The following is a 22,459-nucleotide window of genomic DNA, read 5'->3' on the forward strand; positions in this document are numbered from 1 at the left end:
CCCCAACAGAGTTCTTGCTCAACGGCTATTTTTCTAGAAACTTTCACGTTTTGTTTTGGTCAAATGTAATAACCCCCTGGGAAACTGAAGTTTAAAGAGGTGATGAGAGTCTCAAGTCCCACGGAACAGGCCCTCCTGCCTGCAGTCAGGCCCAGGCCTCAGTGGACTGACTGATTCCAGGGAAGCGTGCACCAGCTTGTCCTAGGCTCCCCTCAGAAGCCTTTTGGTGGGGGCAAATTGCCCTCCTTTGGTGAGGCAGCGTCTTTGGGTGGGCAACCAAGGATCACAGCCGGACAGTTCCTCTCTTCTGTAACTCCCCTCGGGGGAATTACGTTTTAAATTGTGCCCCAGTAGGGTGGGAGAAAAGCTGGGACCTCCGGAGCTGAAAAGGGTAGAAGAGATGGGGCGGAGTGGTCCTGTGCCCGGAATAAAAAGAGGCTCTAAAGTAGTAATGAGGACAGCCAGCGACCGCTGTCCACCCAACTCCACAGGATTGAGCAGGGTCGCCCAGCCCGTGGAGGTCCACAGCCTTGGGTCTCAGCCTGGTTCCAGGCGGATGCCTGCGTCCCTCGGTGTGGAATGACTGTGTACCCCCGTCCCTCGCACGGCCGAGGAAACAGGCTCTCGAGGGATCATCTCGGTGGACAGCAAGCCCTGCGGCCGTCAGAGGTCCGCATCCCAGACGCGCGCCCTGCGGGGCGTGAAGCCGGGGGAGGATTCCTCAAGGCGGCGGATAGGCTCCGGGGAGCCGAGGGGTGGGCGTCGGCGCGGAGCCAGCAGGCCGGGCCCGCTGGACCCACGCCCTGAACCGCCAGCAGCCTGAGTCCCGGCAGGCGCGCGAGGCAGACGGGCCAGAAAACTCGGGGGTCCAGTGTCTAGTGGGCCGCTTTGGGCTTGCGCCCGCTCTCTGCCTGCAGTGCAGCCCCGCATTGGTCAGCCCGGCGCCCCGCCCGGCTCCCGCGCGCCGATTGGCCGCGGATGCCCAACCCCCGGTGAGGGCGCTGAGGCGGAGAGTGGGATTGGTGGTCCCGTCGTCCACGAGTCGGGGTCGCGGCCGCGCGCTCCGCCCGCCGCTGCGTCCCCACTATGGCGGCGCCCAGGCGGCCCACCGCGACTTGGGCGCCCGCCGGGGTCCCCCGCGGCTGCCGCCGCCGCATTCGCCGTCGCCCCCGCCTTCCCGGCAGCATCGGGCCGGGCACCGCCTCCCCCCTGCCTCCCTCTCCGCTGCGGTAAGGACCGGTCTTGCGCGCGTCGGGGCGGGCAGTCACCACGGCTAACGGTCGCCGCCGCCCCTCCCCTCCCCCGCCGCTCGCGGTCGCCGGGTTGGTGGGGTGCGGAGCCCGCGCGTGCTGGTGCTGGGGAAGGAAGGGTCGGGCGCGGCCCAGCAGTCTCCGAATAACGAGGTCTGGCTCGGACTGGGGGCTCGGGCCGGGAGTCCGGTCCCTGGGAGACCTCGCCTGGGTAGGGGCTGCCAGGCCTCGGGGGAGAGGACGGCTGGACCTGGGCCGAGCAGTCTGAGGTCACCTGCGCGCGAGACCCCGCAGCGCTGCGCACCTTGGCGCAGAGGAAGGACCTGGTCAGGCGGGCCTTCGCTATGGGAAGAGGGAGGAAAAGTGGAAAACCTGAGTGAGAATCAGCAGCGTACGGGTAGTGGCTGTCATTGCTTATTGCTCTACCAGCCGCCAGATGTTCCGGGGACTGAGGTCTATTTTACTGACAAAGTACGCCTCTTGCTTCCTTTTCTCTGGCACTTCTCCCCATTGTTTGCCCTGTGATTTTGTTTGCAGGAGGAAATGACTTAGTGATGAGAGCAGGTTTGATTAGGATAGTCTCCCACGAACATTTTGAGTTCCTTTTTGCAACAGTGTTCGTTTTTATGATTCCTTAATAGACCTCACTTATGTTTGTGTTTCCCGCACATAGGAGGAAGGAGAGAAACGTGTGAACTGACTCAGTGCAATTAATTGAGAGCGGGACCAATGAAGGCAGTGTTATTTTGTTAAAAACAAAAACAAAACAAAACAAAAAAAACAACAAAAGCTTACAAACTTTTCTATGGATACACTTTGAATTAACTATACTATAGCTAGTTGAACAGGAAGGTAGAAAAAAAGCACTTACTGGTTTCAAGAAAATAAATAGACCTCCTGGAAAATTAGGTTATTTCTAAGTCAGAATCACCTTCGAGTGATGATCATTTAACTGTTGGGTATACCTTCAAGTCAAAAGGATTAAAAGGAAGCTGTCACAAAAATTTATGACCGAAATAGTATTTTCAAATAATCTCTTAAGGCAATAGCAGCTCCTAAGATTAAAGATTCTTAACTCAAGGATATTTTGAAGTATTAAGTGATGAATCTCCCTATTTCACATGTCTAAATGTCTAATCAGAGTTTAATAAAAGTAAATTATTAATGAGAAAAGAAGTTGTGCATATTCTTAGAGACTAAGTGACTTTGGATCATCAGTAAAGTGTCTATCGAGTACATATTGTGTGCAAGGCAGTGCAACTGTGGGGACCTCACGACCTGTATTGTATGAGACTTGTTCTCATGGGCCTATGAGATGGTTGTGGGGATAAAGGGCACACAAGAAAATGATCACTAATGAAATGGTCTCTAGAATTCTAAGATAGTAGGTCTATGAAAATTCTAGAAAAGGAGAAATCCATGTGTTTGAGGAAGGTTTCACAGGAGAGCTGAGGCTTGAGTTGAGCCATGAATGGGTAGGCCTGGGTGATGAAGAGGAAGGAGAAGTGAGGAAATGAGAAAGTGAGGATGGGAAAGGTGGCAGGGGAGAACCCAAAACTCTCATGGGTAGTTCCAGGGGGTTCTTATTAGAAAAAGTGGGAGATGAGGTTATACAAAAAAGGCAGGTTGATGGCATCAAATCAGGAAGTAACTTTGTCCTGGGTGGAGCAAAGGGTAAACAAGTAGTAGTACTTCAGATGAAACTGGAGCTAGCTATTAGAGAAATAGACAGCAGCACTTTATTTGCCCTTGTCACTTTTCTGAGTAACCTTAGCTATTTAGAATAATGGTCCTCTCAGCTACCCAGGATCTGCACCTCAAGAATCATTCTTGCCTTTCTTTTTTTTCCCCCTTGTATTAAGTTGGTTGCCAGGTCTTGTTGCTACTGCCTCCACACTATGTCTAACTTCTTTCTGTTCCCACTGTCATCACACTGATTTGGGGCCATTCCCTCGAATTACTGCAGAAACCCCCTAGCTTCCCCCCCCCCCCCACCCCTTCCATCTGTCTTGTGTACTGTCATCACTTGCAGGTATCTCAATTCCCCAGCCTAGACTTTTATTTATTTTTTTTGGCTGAGTTGGGTCTTTGTTGTTATGTGCGGGCTGCGCGCAGGCTTTCTCTAGTTGCAGCGAGCAGGGTCTACTCTTCGTTGTGGTGCGCGGGCTTCTCATTGCGGTGGCTTCTCGTTGCAGAGCACGGGCTCTAGGCGCGCGGGCTTCAGTAGTTGTGGCTCGCGGGCTCTAGAGCACAGGCTCAGTAGTTGTGGCGCACGGGCTTAGTTGCTCCGCGGCATGGGGGATCTTCCCGGACCAGGACTCGAACCCGTGTCCCCTGCATTGGCAGGTGGATTCTTAACCACTGCGCCACCAGGAAAGCCCCAGCCTAGACTTTTAATGGCTTCCTACCGTCTGTTGAATTAAGCACAGACCAGCCTAGCCTGGGCAATATGGGTAAACTCATTTCTTGCCATTCCCTGAGATTTTATTATATTTTCCAAGTTTGTGGAACTATTTGCTCTTTGTTGCTGTCGTGCTCCCTGTCTTTTCTCATGTTGCTTTTTCTATCCTAAATGACCCCCTTGAATCTCTAATTGTTGGTTCTCACCCATGTTTCAGGGCCATTTGATTGGAACTCTCTTTGTGAAGCTTTTCTATACTTTTCTCCCTATCTAGATGGGGCTTGTTTCTCCTTTAAACCATTATAACACTAGAATCTGCCTTTTTGCCCCAATTGCCAACCTAAGACTGAAGCTTTTTTAAGCCATGAGCCATCTTCTTCATTATCTAGCACAGTGTTTTGTACATAGGAGGTACTTGGCAAATATATTTTATATTGAACATAGCTTTGAACCAGGATAGATGCAAAGAAAATTCTTTGTGCAAACAAAATGGCCATCATAAAATCTGTAAATGAAGTTACTTACGTGAGATAATTTATTACTGAGAGAGCTGGTGTATTGGTCTGTATAGCTTGGATTAGGCTTCATTAACAAAAACCCTTAAGACTTCAGTGGCTTAACAGAACAAAAGTGGACATTCATGCCACATGTCCAGCATGATGCACAGGTAACTCTCCTCCTCTCAGTCACTCAGGGACCCATGCTGATGGAAACTCCATCTTAATATGGTGTTTCCATGATCATTTTGATGGAGTGGAAGATGGTGATCAAGGGACACTGGACTTTCAAGTTTCCATCCTGAAGTGGCACCTGTCACTTTCATTTCCATATCATTGGCTAAAGCAAGTCATATGGCCATGCCTAACTTTAAAGAAGGGCAAGGAATTGCTGTCTTAGCATGTGCCTGGAAAGCAAAGAGCCAGAAGTAACTGTTGAACAGCAGTAATGACTGCTACATCTTCTTTGAGTATCACGGCCCATGGAAGATTAGAGGTAGCGAAATCAGATGGGCTACTAGAGAGAAACACATTGACAGTAGCAAGAAATAATCGCTCTAACTAGGCATGGAATGAGGGTGGATTGGGAAGTCAGAACTCCATTACAAGCACAGTAATGCTTGTAATGTAACAGGCCGAGGCTGTTGGTACGAGGGCAATCAGTGATTTTCCAGTCATGGCACGGTCATTCCTGAGGGCATCACTATTTTACAGCACCCTCAGTGATGAACACAGAAATAGTCCTGAGGCATCCACAGAAAGTTAAATTGTATTCAAGATACACAATTTAAAAAGCAAGGAAGTGTGTAATAACTCAAGGTACATTTTCACTTGAATGGTTAAAATAAAAAGGATCCTAGTTCAACCTTACTGGTTTAATTGGGTTTAATTGAGGCTGTAAAACTTTGGCGTTTGGGGAGGAGATTTCACTTTTAACAAAGAAAGTGAAAACTGGGTTGAAGTCTTGCTTCTGCCATTGATTGTCTAACATTGAGCAAGTGTCTGATTCTGGAGTCCGAGTTGCATCATCAGTGAAATGCATAGGGTGGTTATGAGTTCACTTTATGTAAAGTGCTTTGCCCAGTACCTAGTTCAAGGTAAGGACTGATGATTATGATTATAGCAGCAGCATCAGGATTTGAAGAAACTTTGAGAAATCAGGTAAGGAAATCTCAGGATTTCCCCAGATTTTCCTACCTTTTTCCACTTGCTTGGCATCCTGTCACACCTTTTTTATTTTCACATTTATCCTATTTTATTTTGCTTGGTTGTATATGTGTCTGGGTCTTCCACTGTACTAGGCCCTCTAGTCATCCCACAAGTAGCTATTGAGCATGAGCTCTCTGCTAACCTCTGTGCTGGGTTATGGCATTACAAATACAAAAGGCATATCTCGGGCCTCAAAGAGCCTTTAGTCTGGTAGGACCAGAAACCAGTGAACTGGCAGTTAGAATACATTGTAACGGGCTATGTTTGAGGGTCCTGTGGGATCTCCTAAAAAGAATCTGATGTCACACAGGGAATGTAAATAATGGTTTTCCAGAGAAGCTCACACCTACCTAAGTCTTGGATCACTAGTTAGTAGCTGGGTAGATGTGGGTTTAAAAGGCTTTTCAGGCAGGAAACAATGTGTATAATGGCCTAGAAACACAAGAGAGTGTGGCTGCATCCTGAAGATGCTTGAAAGGCAGGGAATAGGGTATGTTTGGGGAGTGTGTGGAGGCTGCAGAAGTTAGACTGAAGGCTTGTGAGTTCAGGAGTTTATTGTGATGAGGAGGAGGAACCACTGAAGGGTTTAAAGGTAGGAAATGACTTTATCAGCTTTGCCTTTTAGGAAGATCAGTGTGTGTGGAGGCAGCAGAGGAGTGAATGTCCTGTTTCCCTGACATGGGAAGTTCTGAGGTTTGCAACCGTAGTGCCATGTCTGCTACAGGGTCATAAAATATTATGGATGAAGAGAGCTTAGAATGAGGTGAGGCTGGAGGGAAGGTTACCATTTAGGCTACTGCAGTAATAGGAAGGGTGTGTCCATCTCCTGCCTGGGGGTAGAGGAGAGTCAGCAGACCAAGATTTTCATCATGGCTTCACCAGTTTCTAAGGTGTGGCCTTGGGCAGGCTTCAGAACCTCTTGTGTACTCTCAGTTTTCAAATTGGTAAATTGGGGATTAAAATACCTACCTTGCAAGGTTCTGAGAATTTGAGCAAATAGATGTAAAAAGCCTGCTCCTGTACTATTAGATACATAAGGGACCTCTTATCATAAAAATAATAGTTTTAAGATTTTTAAAAATTAATTAATTAAGTAAGTAAGTAATTTTTGGCTGCGTCGGGTCTTAGTTGCAGCATGCTGGGATCTTTTGTTGTGGCGCGTGGGCTCTGTAGTTGTGGTGCATGGGCTCGGGCTTAGTTGCTCCACGGCATGTGGGATCTTAGTTCCCTGACCAGGGATCGAACCCATGTCCCCTGCATTGGAAGGTGGATTTTTTCACTGGACCACCAGGGAAGTCCCAGTTTTAAGATTCTTAATGCTTAGTATATTCCCTGGTTCACAGTAGGTGATCGTTAGCCTAAAATCATCTGCCAACACTGTGGTTTTATTTATACATCCTTTTTTTTAATTTATTTTTTTATTTTTGGCTGTGTTGGGTCTTTGTTGCTGTGCGTGGGCTTTCTCTAGTTGTGGTGAGCGGGGGCTACTCTTCATTGCGGTGCGTGGGCTTCTCATTGCGGTGGCTTCTCTTGTTGCAGAGCACAGGCTCTAGGTGCGCGGGCTTCAGTAGTTGTGGCACGTGGGCTCAGTAGTTGTGGCTTGTGGGCTCTAGAGTGCAGGCTCAGTAGTTGTGGCGCACGGGCTTAGTTGCTCCGCAGCATGTGGGATCTTCCCGGACCAGGGCTCGATCCAGTGTCCCCTGCATTGGCAGGCAGATTCTTAACCACTGCGCAACAGTGATGATGGTCTGGGCGGGTTGGGCATGAGAGAATTATCCTGAGATCAAGAAGGGAAGAGTTGGTTGATATGAATATCATACCAATTTAAACATTCTTTAAATGTCAACAAATTATATATGGTCATTCAGCCGTTCCCAGCCCTCACCCAGAAGTGACACATGCACGTGTGCATACACTCTTGTCACTGATGTTATAATGTGCTCACTGCTTGGGCTGCTAAAATGTATGCACTTCTCCTTCAGCGTGTCATCATCGTTGTTGACTGTGTCCCCCTGACATTTTGCTCCTCCTCAGTCTTCTTCTGAAATGTTTGTAAAGATGATAATGGGGCTTTAATTCCAATTTGTTCTCCTTTAGGTTCCGCCTGGTCATCCTGGTTGACAGGAGTTCCTTCCCTGTGAACTTCTGCACAACTTATGTTATTCTGATTAAATGTTATCTACTGCCTTGTCTTATCATTATTTGTCTATATGTCAGTAAATTCCCCTTTTCCTTGATGTTAGTTTTCTTTACAAAATAATGGAAAGATGGCATGTTTATGTGTTTTTGACATGACTTAAAACCCACAGAAACCTTGTGTTTGAAATATGTTAAACAGGTTAGAATATTCTGTTCCTAAGTTTTCAAAGTATATGGCAGTGATTTTCAGAGTTTTTGATCTCAGGACCCCTTTATAAGTTATAAAAATTATTGAAACCCCAAAGAACTTTCATTTTATGGGTTTTGTCTATTGATATTTAATATATTAAAAATTACTGAGAAAATTTTAAGTCACAGGAATACACAAGCACGCATTCCATTAGCTGTGAGGACAGTGATATAGTCACATGTCATCATATGTTATGTAGCCTCTGGAAAACTGTGCTGGACCCTTGGTGAGAGAAAAAGAGTGAACAGGGCAAATAATGTCTGAGAATTACTGTGAAAACAGTTTTAAACTCGTGGATCTGAAACTGTGCACCTCAGATTGAGACTTGAACCCACGTGCTGGGACTCAAACCCAGCCTAAACCCAGATTGGGACTTGAACTCATGCGGCTGGTACTCGAACCCACGCGGCCAGGACTCGAACCCAGCCAGAATCCACAGTCTTCCAACTGAGATTACACACTGGTTTCAGGACTTAATGAAACTCAGGTTCTTGATGTCTCATCGCAGAAAGAATTCAGTGAGAGACAAAGTGATAGGTAAGAAGTGGGTTTATTTAGAGGGAAACACTCCACAGACAGAGTGTGGGCCATCTCAGAAGGTGAGAAAGGCACCAGGGTATGGGGTTGTCAGTTTTTATAGGGGTGGGTAATTTCATAGGCTAATGAGTGGGAGGAGTATTCCAGCTATTTCAGGAAGGGGAAGGGATTTCCAGGAATTGGGCCACCGCCCACTTTTTAATCCTTGTGGTTGGTCTTGGAACTGTCATGGCGCCTGTGGGTGTGTCATTTAGCTTGCTGATGTGTTACAGTGAGTGTATACTGAGGCTCAAGGTCTAGTGGAAGTCGACTTGTCCGCCATCTTGGACCCATTTGGTTCTAATCAGTTTATGTCATGTTCTAGGGCTATGTCATTCTTTCAGAGGTTGTGCCCTGCCCCCTTCCCTCCTGTTTCAGATCCACTGAAAGGGTATTGGGGACTGCCTGGAGTCCTTGGACCACAGTTTGAGAACTGCTGGCATGTAGATATGAGAGTTTTTATAAATGACACTTTTACATCTTTTTGGCAACAAAATAACATAAGGATGGAAACACTGCCAAACATCTGTTTTCAAAATGCACTCAACGTATTTTCTTTAAAAACAAACAAACAAACAAAACTAGTTTCTAGCTTTTGTGAAGACATGTTCTTCACCTTGAAAGGACAGATGTGTGTATTTTTGGAAAATCTTCTAGGTGCCATACTATTAACAGACATTTGCCACCCCAGAAAAGTTTAGCAAACTTGGAACACCAGTATGTTTGTAAAAGAAGAATATACAACTGCTCTTTAAGTTCTGGAAGTCTTATACATGCTTGGCCAGATGATAACCAGAGAACTTCTTTGAGGCACAAGAGCTTCATGGTTACTCACCATCTCATTGTCAGGTTTAGTTATGATCCTATTTATTTAAAATAGGATCCAATTTTTATGAAATTAACCACATTGTTATCACTTAATGCATAAACTGCACTGCATCCCGAAGCAAATGGTAAGTAATGGTACCATTACCCCCCATGCTCTGGAACTTTCACACTTTTTGAGGCTTCTTCCTGAACCTCATATGCCCCAAGATGTCTGACATAGGGATTGTTTGAGGAGGCCAGTGTCCACTGAAATTAAATATCAGAAAAGTTTATAAACAGGAGTACTGGTGTTTTCTTTTGTTACCTTGGTGAATCTTTGTGTGCCTTTGAGATGTCTGTTCTCTCTGACAGTGAATGGCCTGGGCTGTTACAACACCCTCTTCTTGCTCTTGCTTGGCCTTTTCCAGGCTGTCCTCTGTATTGCGACTCAAGTGATCTTTCTAAAATACAGGTATGACTATGTCATTTACTTACTCCCTTCACTGGTTCTCCATTGCCAGTGGGATAAATTTCCGACCCCTTAGCATGGCATCTGAAGCCTCTCTACCTTTTTACTGCTTCAGCTTCTTCACTGAAGCTTTTCTGAAACCTCACAGACAGTTATAAATTTCCACCACCTCATAATGTCTGTACCTGTTTAACTGCATGCATCACACTGTTCTCGAGGGCAGGTACCACACTGTGTTCCTACTGCTATACTCAAGTGTGTAATAATGGCTTCTGCCTGGACTGATAAGATGGCATAGCTTCCATCGTGGTTCCAGCATAGTTATTCTGCAATATTATATTTTTTTCCTTGCCCTTTTTAAAAAAGGATATGAGCAGATAAACAATGTGGAACTACTACATAGGCCTAAGACATCTGAAGTCTCAGAGACATAATAGCAATGAAAGGGAACATTTATCTTGTGTTTTCTAATGATGTATTTTACACATACAGGAACAGAACAATATGATGATACCCATCACCAAATCTTAATATGCCATATTACGTCAGTTTTTGTTTTTGTTTTTTTTTAAGAAACAGAACATTACAGTTCCAGTAAAAGCCTCATGTATTTTTCCCTGGTCTCCTCCGTCCTTCACCAGAGAAAACACTATCTTGCATTTAAAGTTCTAAAATTCCCATTCATGTTTTTATGCTCTTGTGGTTTTGCTACATGTTGTGTGTCTATATACCATGCATAGCAGGGGCCAGCAGACAGGCCTGCAGGTTTTATTGGAACACAGCCATGTCCATGTTTAAGTATTGTTCTTGACTGCTTTTGTGCTGCAACCTTCTGTTTCCAGTTTTCTGGACATACTGCCATCTCCCAACCACCTTCAACACCAGTCCCCACCATTTTATCTCAGCTGGCCCAAAGCAAGGTCATCTTTTCAAATATTCCAGTTGAATTTTCTCAAGACTGATTGGAGTCAACTTTTCCAAACAAAGAATTATGTCTAGAAGCTTGTCCTCTGAACATACCATTAAAACAAATAATCAGAAACCCAATAAAACCAAGCATTAACAGCTCTTATTCAGAAAGGCTTTTTTTTGTGTGTTTGTAAAAACAGAAATGAACTAAAACATGCAAAACTGGAAGTTCTGTTTCCTTGGATTTTTACCCCTCTCCCCTAGGCTTTTTTCTCAGCTACTAATAAAGGGAACATCTAACCAGGGACAAAATCTTTTCAGTTTTACTCTTCTGCCTTCCATTTTTAAAACCTTGGTGTAGATATCTAATTTGTACTCAGAAAGTCACTGACTGCCCGTGTTACACAAGTCTAGGTCCAATCACGTGGTACTTTCAGCAGGTAGAGTTTAATGTAAGGATTATTAACTTTAACTGAATTGGAGTAACATGAGATTAGCTAATAAGTAGTAAAGAAATAAGCACTTGGAAAGATGCTCAACATCATTAGCCATCAGGGGAATGCAAATCAAAACCACAATGAGATACCGCTTCCTACCCACCCACTAGGATGGCTATAATCAAAAAGACAGATAATAAGGAGTGTTGGCACAGGTGTGGAGAAATCAGAGCTCTCATACACTGGTGGGAAAACAGTGGCATTTCCTCAAGTAATTAAACATAGAGTTACTGTATGACCTGGGTATATTTCACTCCTACGTATATACCCAAGAGAAATTAGAACTTATGTCCCTATAAAAATTTGTACATGAATATGCATTGCAGCATTATTCAGCCAAAAGGTGGAAACAGCCCACATGTCCATCAACTGACAAATGGATAAATAAAAGATGGTCCATATAATGGAATGTTATTTGGCAATAAAAAGCAATGAAGTACTGATGTACACAAACCTTAAAAACATTGTGCTAAGTGAAAGAAGCCTGTCACAAAGGACCACATATTGTTTGATTCCATTTATATGAAATATCTATAGACATTTGCCTGGTCTATAGAACAAAGTAGTTTAGTGGTTGCTTAGGGCTGGAGGTTTGTAGGGGATGACAGCTAAGGGGTGTGGGGAATCATTTCGGGGTAATAGAAATGTTCTAAAATTGATTGTGGTCATGTTTGCACAACTCTGAAAATACTAAAAGCCATCGAAAGGTATACTTTGAATGGGTGAATTGTATAGTGTGCGAATGATATCTCAATAACGCTGTCAAAAAGAAGTAAAGAGAACTCTAGAGAATATAGAAACAGATCCAAGGAGCAGCCGCCACCTCAGGGATGAGCTAGAGCGCTCAACAAAGAGCCCCCCAACCTGCCTCACACCCACCACAGGCTGAGATTCAGACTTTGGTGTAGTGGACATGACAGTGGCTCACTGGATTGCAGATGAGCCACTGTGATGCTGCATGGTGGAACTTGCCAGAAATCTGCCGTCTTGGGTACTGGGGAAAGCTGTTTACAGAGAGACGTCTCACCAGAGGTACTCTGCTACAAAACTGCCCAAGAGAAGTGCTGAGGGCAGCTGTTGGCTGCTGCTCACTGCTGACTGCTGTCCACTGGAAAAGTCCTGTGTGCTGCAGGAGCCTACCGAGAGGAACACACTGGAACACACTAGAACCCAGAAGCCATGGCTTTCCAGCACCCTCTAGTGACAAAGCTTGACATCATGTCAACTAGCAAAAGGAAAATATTTAAAGGGCCCAGATCCATTTTCACGGAGCAAGCAAAAAGGATGAATTTGGAGCTAAGAGGCAATAAGTCTGTAATCCACACAGTGGGTAATCTGAACCTCAGCATACCCTTAGCTTTTTAATTCCCTTTGCAGATCTTCAGGTTATCCTTGCCACCTTGGTTATTGGGGCTCAGAGAAGCTGGGACTCTGTATTTTTGGGCCAACTTGCCCTCAGCCCAGTTCTCTCTGATTATCCATTTTTGCATATCTTTTTTTTTGTTCTGTATGCTTGGTTCTCTTTTTCAGACACCAGTCATACCTGTGCTGGATCTCCTATGGCAACTATTGTATTTTTGTTTTTGTTTTTTGTTTGGGTTTGTTTTGGTAATCCTTTTAAACTTTTTATTCTTTTTCATTTTATCTTCCTCATTTTTTATCCCGCATGGCCTTCATGACTTATTGTGTTTTCAGCAGTTCTTAATTGTTCTCTTTCATTGAGGCTTTTGTTTTTGTGGTGGTGTTAGTTTTCTTTCTTCACTTTTCCTGAGTGCTAATTTTACTTAAAAAATATTGTTTCACTATTTTTTCCCTGAGGCTCTCCCTTTAATTTTGGCTCTTAGTTACCTCTTGTTTTATAGAGCCTTTTGGGAGTGGGCGTGGGGCTGGTAGAACCTTTGTTAATGATATGTATCCATCCTGTGACAAAGTTTTTTCTGTTGTGTGCTCTTCATTTACCACACTTCCCCTTGACCCTCCCCCTTCCTTTCTTCCATTTTTGTTTAGATTCTTCACTGGTTCTGTTTCATTTTTGTTCTGTACCATATAGCCTCTTCAAATGAAAAAAATTACATGACTGAAGTCAGATCATTTGGATTTGAATCCTCAGTCTGCCACTTACTAGCTCTATGATCTTAGATAAGATAATTTTCTCTCTCTGTGCCTCAGTTTATTCTCTATATAATGATAATGATAACCTCGTAGGATTGTTGAGAAGATTCAGTGAATTAAAGCATATAGAACTTTTAGAACTGTGGCTAGTCTGCAGTAAGTACTGTGTGAATATTAGCAATATTAATTATTTTATCCCTTGCATTGACTTGCAATTAGAAAATACACAATTCTTCTGCAGAGAATAATGTAATATATTGCATGTTAATTAACTACTTAAATCTGCTTAGTCATGCATAAAGTCTGAAAAGGAGGTGTACATTCAGCAAAACCATTTTAAAAAATTGATCTTTTCAGTAACTTGTTCAGGAAGCTGGGTAATAAATAGTACGTAATAGCTTCTAATTAGCTTGCCTCAAAAGTATTCACAGGAGACATGTTCAGGAAATACTTTGTGGCTTTTGCTCTGTGTAATTTTGTCATAATTGAGTTCATATTCATTATGGCTGCTATTTGAAGGTCAGCAAAATTCTAACATTTCAGACTAAAAATTGTTGCCAAGTATAGTTTAGAAAATAACCACATTGTAGGATGTTTTAGAAGTGACAGGAGTTTGGTGTACTTTGTTTCAGTGAGTTCAAATTTTTTTGTAATTTTCTTTTATGGTTAATTAAAATAACCTAGTTTTATGTACCTTTTGTACCTTTTTTTGAGCAGACTATAAGTGACTGAACATTTGGTCAGTGAGCAGATAGTTTTTGAATACCTACCAGGGATGCAATGGTGAATAAAATAGACCTGTTCACTGCCTAGATTAGCCAGAATAAAATTTTAAGCAAATTACTGTAAATACTCCTGAGTATAAATGCATTATGTAATGGATGGGGATATACGGGTGCTGTGGGAATTTCTAATAGGGAGACCTAACCTAAAGTGTGGAGACGGGTAAGGTTTCCCTGTGGAATTAACTTTTAAGCTGAGACTTAAAGGCAGAGTGGCAGTTGGTTAGGTGAAGTGGTAAGGTCAAGGTTTCAGCCTGGCATTAGGAGACAGCATGACAAGTTCAAAACACTGAAAGACGTTCATTGTTGCAGACTCACAGAGGTAAGGTGGTAAGAGATGGTAAGAGAGATGGGAGGAGATGTGGGCAGGGGCCAGATCATGCAGAATCTTATAGGCCCTGTTAAGGGGTTTGGGACTTTACCCTAAAGACAGTGGGAAATTTACAAAGTTTAAATCTGGGAATAAAATAGATCCACATTGGCTGCTATGCGGAGAATGAATTGAAGAGGATCAAGAATGAATATGGAAGTACCCAAAGGAAATGAAAACAGGATGAAATATACATACACACCTGTTTATCACAGCGTTATTCATAATAGCCAAGATATGGAAACAACCCAAATGCCCATCAATAGATAAATGGATAAAAAAAGATGTGGTACGTATACACAATAGAATATTTATTCAGCCATGAGAAAGGAGGCTATCCTGCCATTTTTGACAACAGGGATGGACCTTGAGCACATTATGTTAAGTGAGATAAGTCAGGGAAGGACAAGTACTGCACAATATCACTTATATGTGGAATCTGAAAAACAAACCTGTACAAAAGCAGAGTAAATGGAGGTTACCAGAGGTTGAGGGATGGGGGAATAAGTCTGATGATGGTTAAGGGTAGAAACTTGTAGCAAGTAGTAAACAAGCCATAGAGATCTAACATACAGTATAATGAATATAGACAATAATATTGTACTATAATGTAATGTGATAAATATTGCTTAAATGGCAGTCATGTTACAGTATATAAATATATCAAAGTAACACGCTATACACCTTAAATTTACGAAATGTAACATGTCAAATTTATCACACACAAAAGAATGGACATGGGAGGCTTATTAGGAGGTTATAGTTGTAGCCCAAACAAAGGGTTATAGTGACTTGAAATACGATGGTAGCAGTGGAGATAGAGGGACGGATGGATTTAAGAAGTATTTAAGAGGTAAAACTCACAGGGCTGGATGACTGATTATATATGGAGGGTGAGAGTGAGAAGGAGGGTAGTGTCAAGGATAATTTCCAGGTTTTTGACAGAAGCACTTGTGAAGGTGTTGCCTTTTATTGAGATAGTGAATACTGGAGAAAGAGGAGGTTTTTTTGGGAAGTCTGAGACATCTGTAAAACATCTAGATGATGATACAGAAATTAAATAAATGGAGGGAGTTCCCTGGTGGCCTGGTGTTAGGATTCTGGGCTTTCAGTGCCGGGGCCTGGGTTCAGCCCCTGGTTGGGAAACTGAGATTCTGCAAGCTGCACGGTAAGGCTCCCCCCCCCAAAAAAGTTAAATAAATGGACATGGAACTTAGGAGAAGTATCTGGATGGAATATATAAAATTTGGGTTAAGGATGGTAATTGTAGTCATGGAAGTGGAATGAGATTGCCTTGGGGATATCTGTGGAATGAGAATATAAAAAGCCTGAGACAGCACCCCAAGGTTCTCTCGCCATTTAAAATTGCTCGTGCGCTCCCTCTCTCTCTCCCTCCCTCTGTCTCTCTTTCTCTCTCCTCTCCCTCTCTCCCTCTCTCTTTCCCCCTCCCCCTCCCGCTCCTCTCCTCTGTCCCCCCTCCTCTGTCTCTCTATCTTTCTCTCTATACATACGCACAAACACACACACACACATTATGTCTTTAGTATATATTACTTTTTGGAATGTGTACAAATTATATTAATTGTGTCTAGAGTTGGGCAACAGGTAGGATTGGAAGCCAGATCAGATTGTGGTGGGTGGAAGAATGAATGGAGAGTTGAGAAGTCAGACTCCTCTAGGGCAGGGTCTAAATCTGATTGTCTTAGTGTCCTCTGTGCCTTGCATAATCCCTGGCACTTGGTGTTTGTTACATTAGTTTTGAACAGAAGAGAGACATATCCTTCTCTGAGATAAGATGAATGCATGAGGAGGGAATGAGTCCAGCTGCTGCATTCCCTCTACATGCTGAAGAGAGTTTGCTGTGAGCACTTGTAGCTCTTTACCTGCGTGCTTTTTTTTTATGGCTGTGCAGGGAGGCCAGGTACCCTCCCGCAGCCAGAAAAATTCTCTGCACTCATCTGTTAGTGTTCTTATGTTTTTATTCTGGTCTTTTTCTTTCTTTCTTTCTTTCTTTTTTAATAGTTGAGTATATGATACTTGTATCAACTTTTTTCATTACTATAGCATAAGCATTTTTCCATGTCATTAAAATTGTTTCATAAACAACATCTTAATTGGCTGCATAATCTCATTTGATGTTTATTTGAACATTTATTTGTGCATTTGATTTAAGTTTTTTTCTTTTTTAACTTTTTAAAAAAAAAATAAATTTATTTATTTATGTATTTTTGGCTGTGTTCATTGGGTCTTCGTTTCTGTGCGAGGGGTTTCCTCTAGTTGCGGCGAGCGGGGGCCACTCTTCATCGCGGTGTGCGGACCTCTCACTATTGTGGCCTCTCCTGTTGCGGAGCACAGGGTCCAGATGCGCAGGCTCAGTAGTTGTGGCTCACGGGCCCAGTTGCTCCGTGGCATGTGGGATCTTCCCAGACCAGGGCTCGAACCCGTGTCCCCTGCATTGGCAGGCAGATTCTCAACCACTGTGCCACCAGGGAAGCCCTCTTTTTTAACTTTTAATTTTGAAATAATTTCAGACTTACAAATAAGTTGCAAAAATATTACAAGTACTCCCATATATCCTTCAGCTAGTCTATGGTGGTGTCTATCAGATTTCTGCCTTGTAAAATTACTCTTTTCCTCTCTGTAATTAATAATTATCTTGTGGGGAGATACTTTAAGATGATATAATATCCCATTTCTCAAAATATTACTTATTAATTTTAGCATCCTTTGATGTTTCTTAGCTGAATTATTACTAAAATGATTGCTAAATGGTGATTTTCTAATTACATTATTCTACACTCATTCCACTCTAAGGGAGAGCTTTTTCCTCTCCTCATTTATTAAATTCTTATTTAATGGGTCATAATCTGTTATTATCAGTCTAAATTGCCCCAGACCTGGCCATTAGGAGCCCCTCAAGCTGACTGCATTTTCCTTTTCACATGGCACTCTGAGCACTTTCCTACTTTCAGGCTTATCTTGATAGTGCCTTCTCTGCCTCAGCCCTGGAATCAGCCATTCTTCCAGGGACCCCTGGTTCCTATTACATAGTGGAGAATAGTATTTAAAAACCAAGATCTAGGTGCTAGGTGTGCTCATTGCTACTGGGATATGCTTGCTGCCGGGCCCTTTCAGTGGACAGAGCTAGGGCTTACAAGCATGTACATACACAAAAGCACACATACATTGTCCACATCTATAGTTATTTTTATATTTTTGTATGTGTATATATTGAAAACCATCAGTTCACACTGATACCTTCAATTCCAATACAACCCAAAAGATTTATTCTAGTTTTTCTTTTTCCACATTTTCAATTCACTTCTCCATCATTGAGAAATCTGGCTCCTGTTAGCCTCAGTATATTTACTTATTTGGTCAGTCCCTTATCACCTCCAGCCATACCCCCAGACTTATCATGATGGCCTGATGCTCCTCCCCCTCTTCACTCCAGATATATGTGCCTACCTTGCTTGGCCCCTAAAGCCTAATGGCTTTTAGATTAAATTATTCAGAAAGGAAGAGAGGGAGAGAGCTCATTCCTTTTAAGATTTATTTATCTTTATTATTTATTTATTTTATTTATTTTTGGTTGCGTCAGGTCTTATTTGCGCACGCGGGATCCTTGCTGAGGCACGTGGGATCTTTCGTCGTGGTGTGCAGGCTTCTCTGTAGTCGTGGTATGCGTGTTTTCTCTCTCTAGTTGTGGCACACGGGCTCCAGGGTACGTGGGCTCTGTAGTTTGCGGCACGCGGGCTCTAGTTGAGGCGCGCAAGCTCAGTAGTTACGGCGTGCGGGTTTAGTTGCCCCGCGGCATGTGGGATTTTAGTTCCCAGACCAGGGATTGAACCCGCGTCCCCTGCATTGTAAGGCGGATTCTTTACCGCTGCACCACCAGGGAAGCCCCCTCATTCCTTTTTATGGCTGCATAATCCTCTATTTTGTGAATACACCAGAGTTTATTCATTTCTTACTGAAGGGTTTTTTTCTCTTATATTACAAATAGTGCTGCAATAAGTAGCCACGTGCATAAGTCTTTTTGTATTTCTGTCAGTGTATCTTTGGGATAGTTTCTTAGAAGTGAGATCATTGGGTTAAAGGGTAGAAGCATGTATGATTTTGTTAGATACTGCCAAATCCCTCCTGCCAGCAGCAATGTATGGGCGTTCTCCCCACAACCTCACCACTAGAATGTGTTGTCAAGCTTTTGTCCTCGCAGTGAGTTTGAAATTTCATCTCTTTCCGAATATCGAGATGTTGTACTCCTCCTTGTCTTGGACGTTTTGGCTTATTTTAAGCTAGTACTTGCTTCTTTGTATGTCATCCACTTCTGGACATCAGTTTCCTGTTTAGGCTGTTTGTTCTACCTCTTTATTTGAAAATCTTTTTCCTTAATGGAAAAGTCAGAAATAAAATAGGTGATTAGTTCGCCATTCTCATTGTCATATCTGTTGAACAAATGGGTAAATTCGTTGACTGACTGACGGTCATGTGTCTGCCAGAGCTTTAGGTTGAAGTCACAGTATGGCTGTGGCAGTTCAGATGTCACATCTGCATTCAGGACAGAAGGAGGGGGGAAGGGCTGGGAGCAGCCACTTCAGTCCCCTTTTAAAAGGAAAGAAAAATCTTTCCAAGAACCACCTGCTTTTTGTAGGCAGGCTGTTTATACCTTAAATTTCTCGTTGTTTTTGTGGGAGGATTGGACAGAGTACATGTCCTTTGTGCTACTGGAAATGCAAGTCTCCAATTTCTATTTCACTTTGAAAACTTTGTACATTTATTACTTGCATGAGTACAAATATTAAAGTTAAATATACAAATACATCGTGAAAAATACCCTTTCCAAACCCACTTTTCAGAGGTAATTACTGTCAACGGCTTGGTGTGTATTCTTTTATCTATGTACTTCCTTCTTAACCTTAATTTTTTTTTAATTTATTTTTTATTGAAGTATAGTTGAATTACAGTGTTGTGTTAATTACTGCTGTACAGCACAGTGACTCAGTTAATTACTGCTGTACAGCAAAGTGACTCAGGTATACATATATATGCATTCATTTAAAAAAATTTTTTTAAATTAATTAATTAATTAATTTTATTTTTGGCTGTGTTGGGTCTTCGTTTCTGTGCGAGGGCTTTCTCTAGTTGCGGCAAGCGGGGGCCATTCTTCATCGCGGTGTGCGGGCCTCTCACTGTCGCGGCCTCTCTTGCTGCGGAGCACAGGCTCCAGACGCGCAGCCTCAGCAGCTGTGGCCCACGGGCCCAGTTGCTCCACGGCATGTGGGATCTTCCCAGACCAGGGCTCGAACCCGTGTCCCCTGCATTGGCAGGCAGACTCTCAACCACTGCGCCACCAGGGAAGCCCAGGAAGTGTGTTCTTATCAGTGCCTTTAAGTGCCCTCAGATTTTCTGAATGGTACATTAGTTGAGGCCTTAGGACAGCATCACCAGTGGTGTCAATAGTAGGCATTAGGATAAACCTCTTCTTTGATGCCTTGTGTCCCTTAGCCTGCTTTTCTTCTCTTGAAAGGTCTTGCTCAGCAATTTTTTCCAAAAAATTACAGCTTTGCCATAGTTAAACACTTGCTTATGTAAATAGCCACCTTCTGGGAACTTTTCAGCAGCTCCAGTATCAACCAGAGCAGTCTGTCCAGTAACTTTTAAGCTATGAAGCTGCCCTCACCTCAAAAACCAATGAAACCACCCATGACTACCTTTATTTCTTTTTTCTTTTTTTTTTTAACATCTTTATTGGAGTATAATTGCTTTACAATGTTGTGTTAGTTTCTGCTGTATAACAAAGTGAATCAGCTATACATATACATGTATCCCCATATCTCCTCCCTCTTGCGTCTCCCTTCCACCCTCCCTATCCCACCCTTCTTGGTGGCATGACTACCGTTAAATTTGACTCTCGTAACACTTTCATTACCATTGTCCGGTGCTTTCTTTTTTTTTTTTTTTGGCCACGCTGTGCTGCTTGTGGGATTTCAGTTCCCTAACCAGGGATTGAACCTGGGCCCTCAGCAGTGAGAGCATGGAGTCCTAACCACTGGACCACCAGAGAATTCCCCATCCAGTGCTTTCCGTTTCAGCTTTTTGAAAAGACTGATTTCTCCTTAAGTATAAGATAACTTAATGCAACACTGTGCTTTGTACACCCATCAATCCACTCAAGCAGCAGACTTTCCAATTTATCCATTACTGGATGCCAGTTAAGAGAGACCCCTTTCCTACTAGCAGAACCAGTAGTAACTTCGGCAGCTTTCAATATTCTTTCTCTCTGAGTGTAAATAGTTTGAATGGTGGACACAGGAACGTTCAAAACAAGCGCATCTTTATTTTGTTCACTACAATCTAAATGCTTAATTACATCCATTTTTATGCTGAGCATAACACCCTTATAAGTTCTCTTAGGCTTTTCTGATACCTTAGGACACATCTTGCTAACAGATGCACAAAATAAATCAAGATAAAGCACAGATGCTCACAGATAGAATTCAAAGCTATCTATGGTGGCTTGATGCAGAAATGCTTATATATTCTTTTTCATATTCTTTTCCATTATGGTTTATTAGGATATTGAATACAGTTCCCTGTGCTATACAGTGGGACCTTGTTTTTTTTTGGTTTTTTTATAAATTTATTTATTTTATTTATTTATTTTTGGCTGAGTTGGGTCTTTGTTGCTGTGAGCGGGCTTTTCTCTAGTTGCGGCGAGCGGGGGCTACTCTTCGTTGCGGTATGCGGGCTTCTCATTGCGGTGGCTTCTCTTATTGTGGAGCACGGGCTTTAGGCACACAGGCTTCAGCAGTTGTGGCACACGGGCTCAGTAGTTGTGGCTCACGGGCTCTCCAAGTTGTGGCTCTCATGGCTTCTCTTGTTGTGGAGCTCGGGCTCAAGGCACGTGGGCTTCAGTAGTTGTGGCTCGCGGGCTCTAGAGTGCAGGCTAAGTAGTTGTGGCACACGGGCTTAGTTGCTCCGCGGCATGTGGGATCTTCCCGGACCAGGGCTCGAACCCATGTCCCCTGCATTGGCAGGCGGATTCTTAACCATTGCGCCACCAGGGAAGCCCGGGACCTTGTTGTTTGTCTATTTTATATGTAGTAGTTTGTATCTGCTAATCCCAAACTCCTAATTTGTCCCTCCCCCACCCCCTTTCCTCTTTGATAACCATAAGCATATATTCTGAGTCTGTTTCTGTTTTGCAAATAAGTTCATTTGTGTCATATTTTAGATTCCACATAAAAGTGATATCATGGTTTTGTCTTTTTCTTTCTTCACGTAGTATGATAATCTCTAAGTCCATCCATCTTGCTGCAAATGGCATTATTGCATTCTTTTTATGGCTGAGTAATATTCCATTGTGTATATATACACCACATCTTCTTTATCCATTCATCTGTCGATGGACATTTAGGTTGCTTCCATGTCTTGGCCATTGTAAATAGTGCTGCTGTGAGCATTGGGGTGCATGTATCTTTTCGAATTAGAGTTTTCTCCAGATATATTCCCAGGAGTGGGATTGCTGGATCATATGGCAACTCTGTTTTTAGTTTTTTGAGGAACCTCTGTACTGTTTTCCATAGTGGCTGCACCATCTTACATTTCCCACCAACAGTGTAGGAGGGTTCCCTTTTCTCCACACCCTCTCCAGCATTTGTAATTTGTAGGCTTTTTAATGATGGCCAGTGTGAGGTGGTACCGCACTGAAGTTTTGATTTGCATTTCTCTAATAGTTAGCGATGTTGATCAACTTTTCACATGCCTATTGGCCATCTGTATGTCTTCTTTGGAGAAATGTCTATTTAGGTCTTCTGCCCATTTTTTGACTGAGTTGTTTGTTTCTTTTTTTATTATTGAGTTGTATGAACTGTTTGTATATTTTGGAAATTAAGCCCTTGTCAGTCACATTGTTTGCAAATATTTTCTCCCAGTCTGTAGGTTGTCTTTTCGTTTTGTTTATGGTTTCCTTTGCTGTGCAAAAGCTTGTAAGTTTGATTAGGTCCCATTCGTTTATATTTGATTTTTTAAATATTCAAAATTATAGAGGCAGTACTTGTGACTTATAACAAATTTAATTCAAAGTGTATGAAGGGAAAAGTACTTTTCATTGTCCTATCCTATTTCTTAGAGGTAACCACATCAACAGTTAGCTATGTATCCTGTCATATGTTTTTAAACAAACTTA

At 42.9% G+C, this 22,459-nt stretch overlaps 1 protein-coding gene across 6 annotated transcripts in view; it reads left to right on the forward strand.

Moving 5' to 3' along the window:
* The first annotated feature begins 1,141 nt into the window (after window positions 1-1,141).
* Window positions 1,142-22,459, forward strand: part of ST3GAL3 (ST3 beta-galactoside alpha-2,3-sialyltransferase 3) — a 232,414-nt gene continuing 211,096 nt past the window's right edge. For all 6 annotated transcript variants that reach the window (XM_059920827.1, XM_059920847.1, XM_059920838.1 and 3 more), the window contains exon 1: window positions 1,142-1,229. The gene's annotated coding sequence lies outside the window, so the exon portion shown is untranslated. The remainder of the gene's footprint in view (window positions 1,230-22,459) is intronic.

Source organism: Balaenoptera ricei, chromosome 1, assembly GCF_028023285.1.
Source record: "Balaenoptera ricei isolate mBalRic1 chromosome 1, mBalRic1.hap2, whole genome shotgun sequence".
Classification (NCBI taxonomy): Eukaryota; Metazoa; Chordata; class Mammalia; order Artiodactyla; family Balaenopteridae; genus Balaenoptera; species Balaenoptera ricei.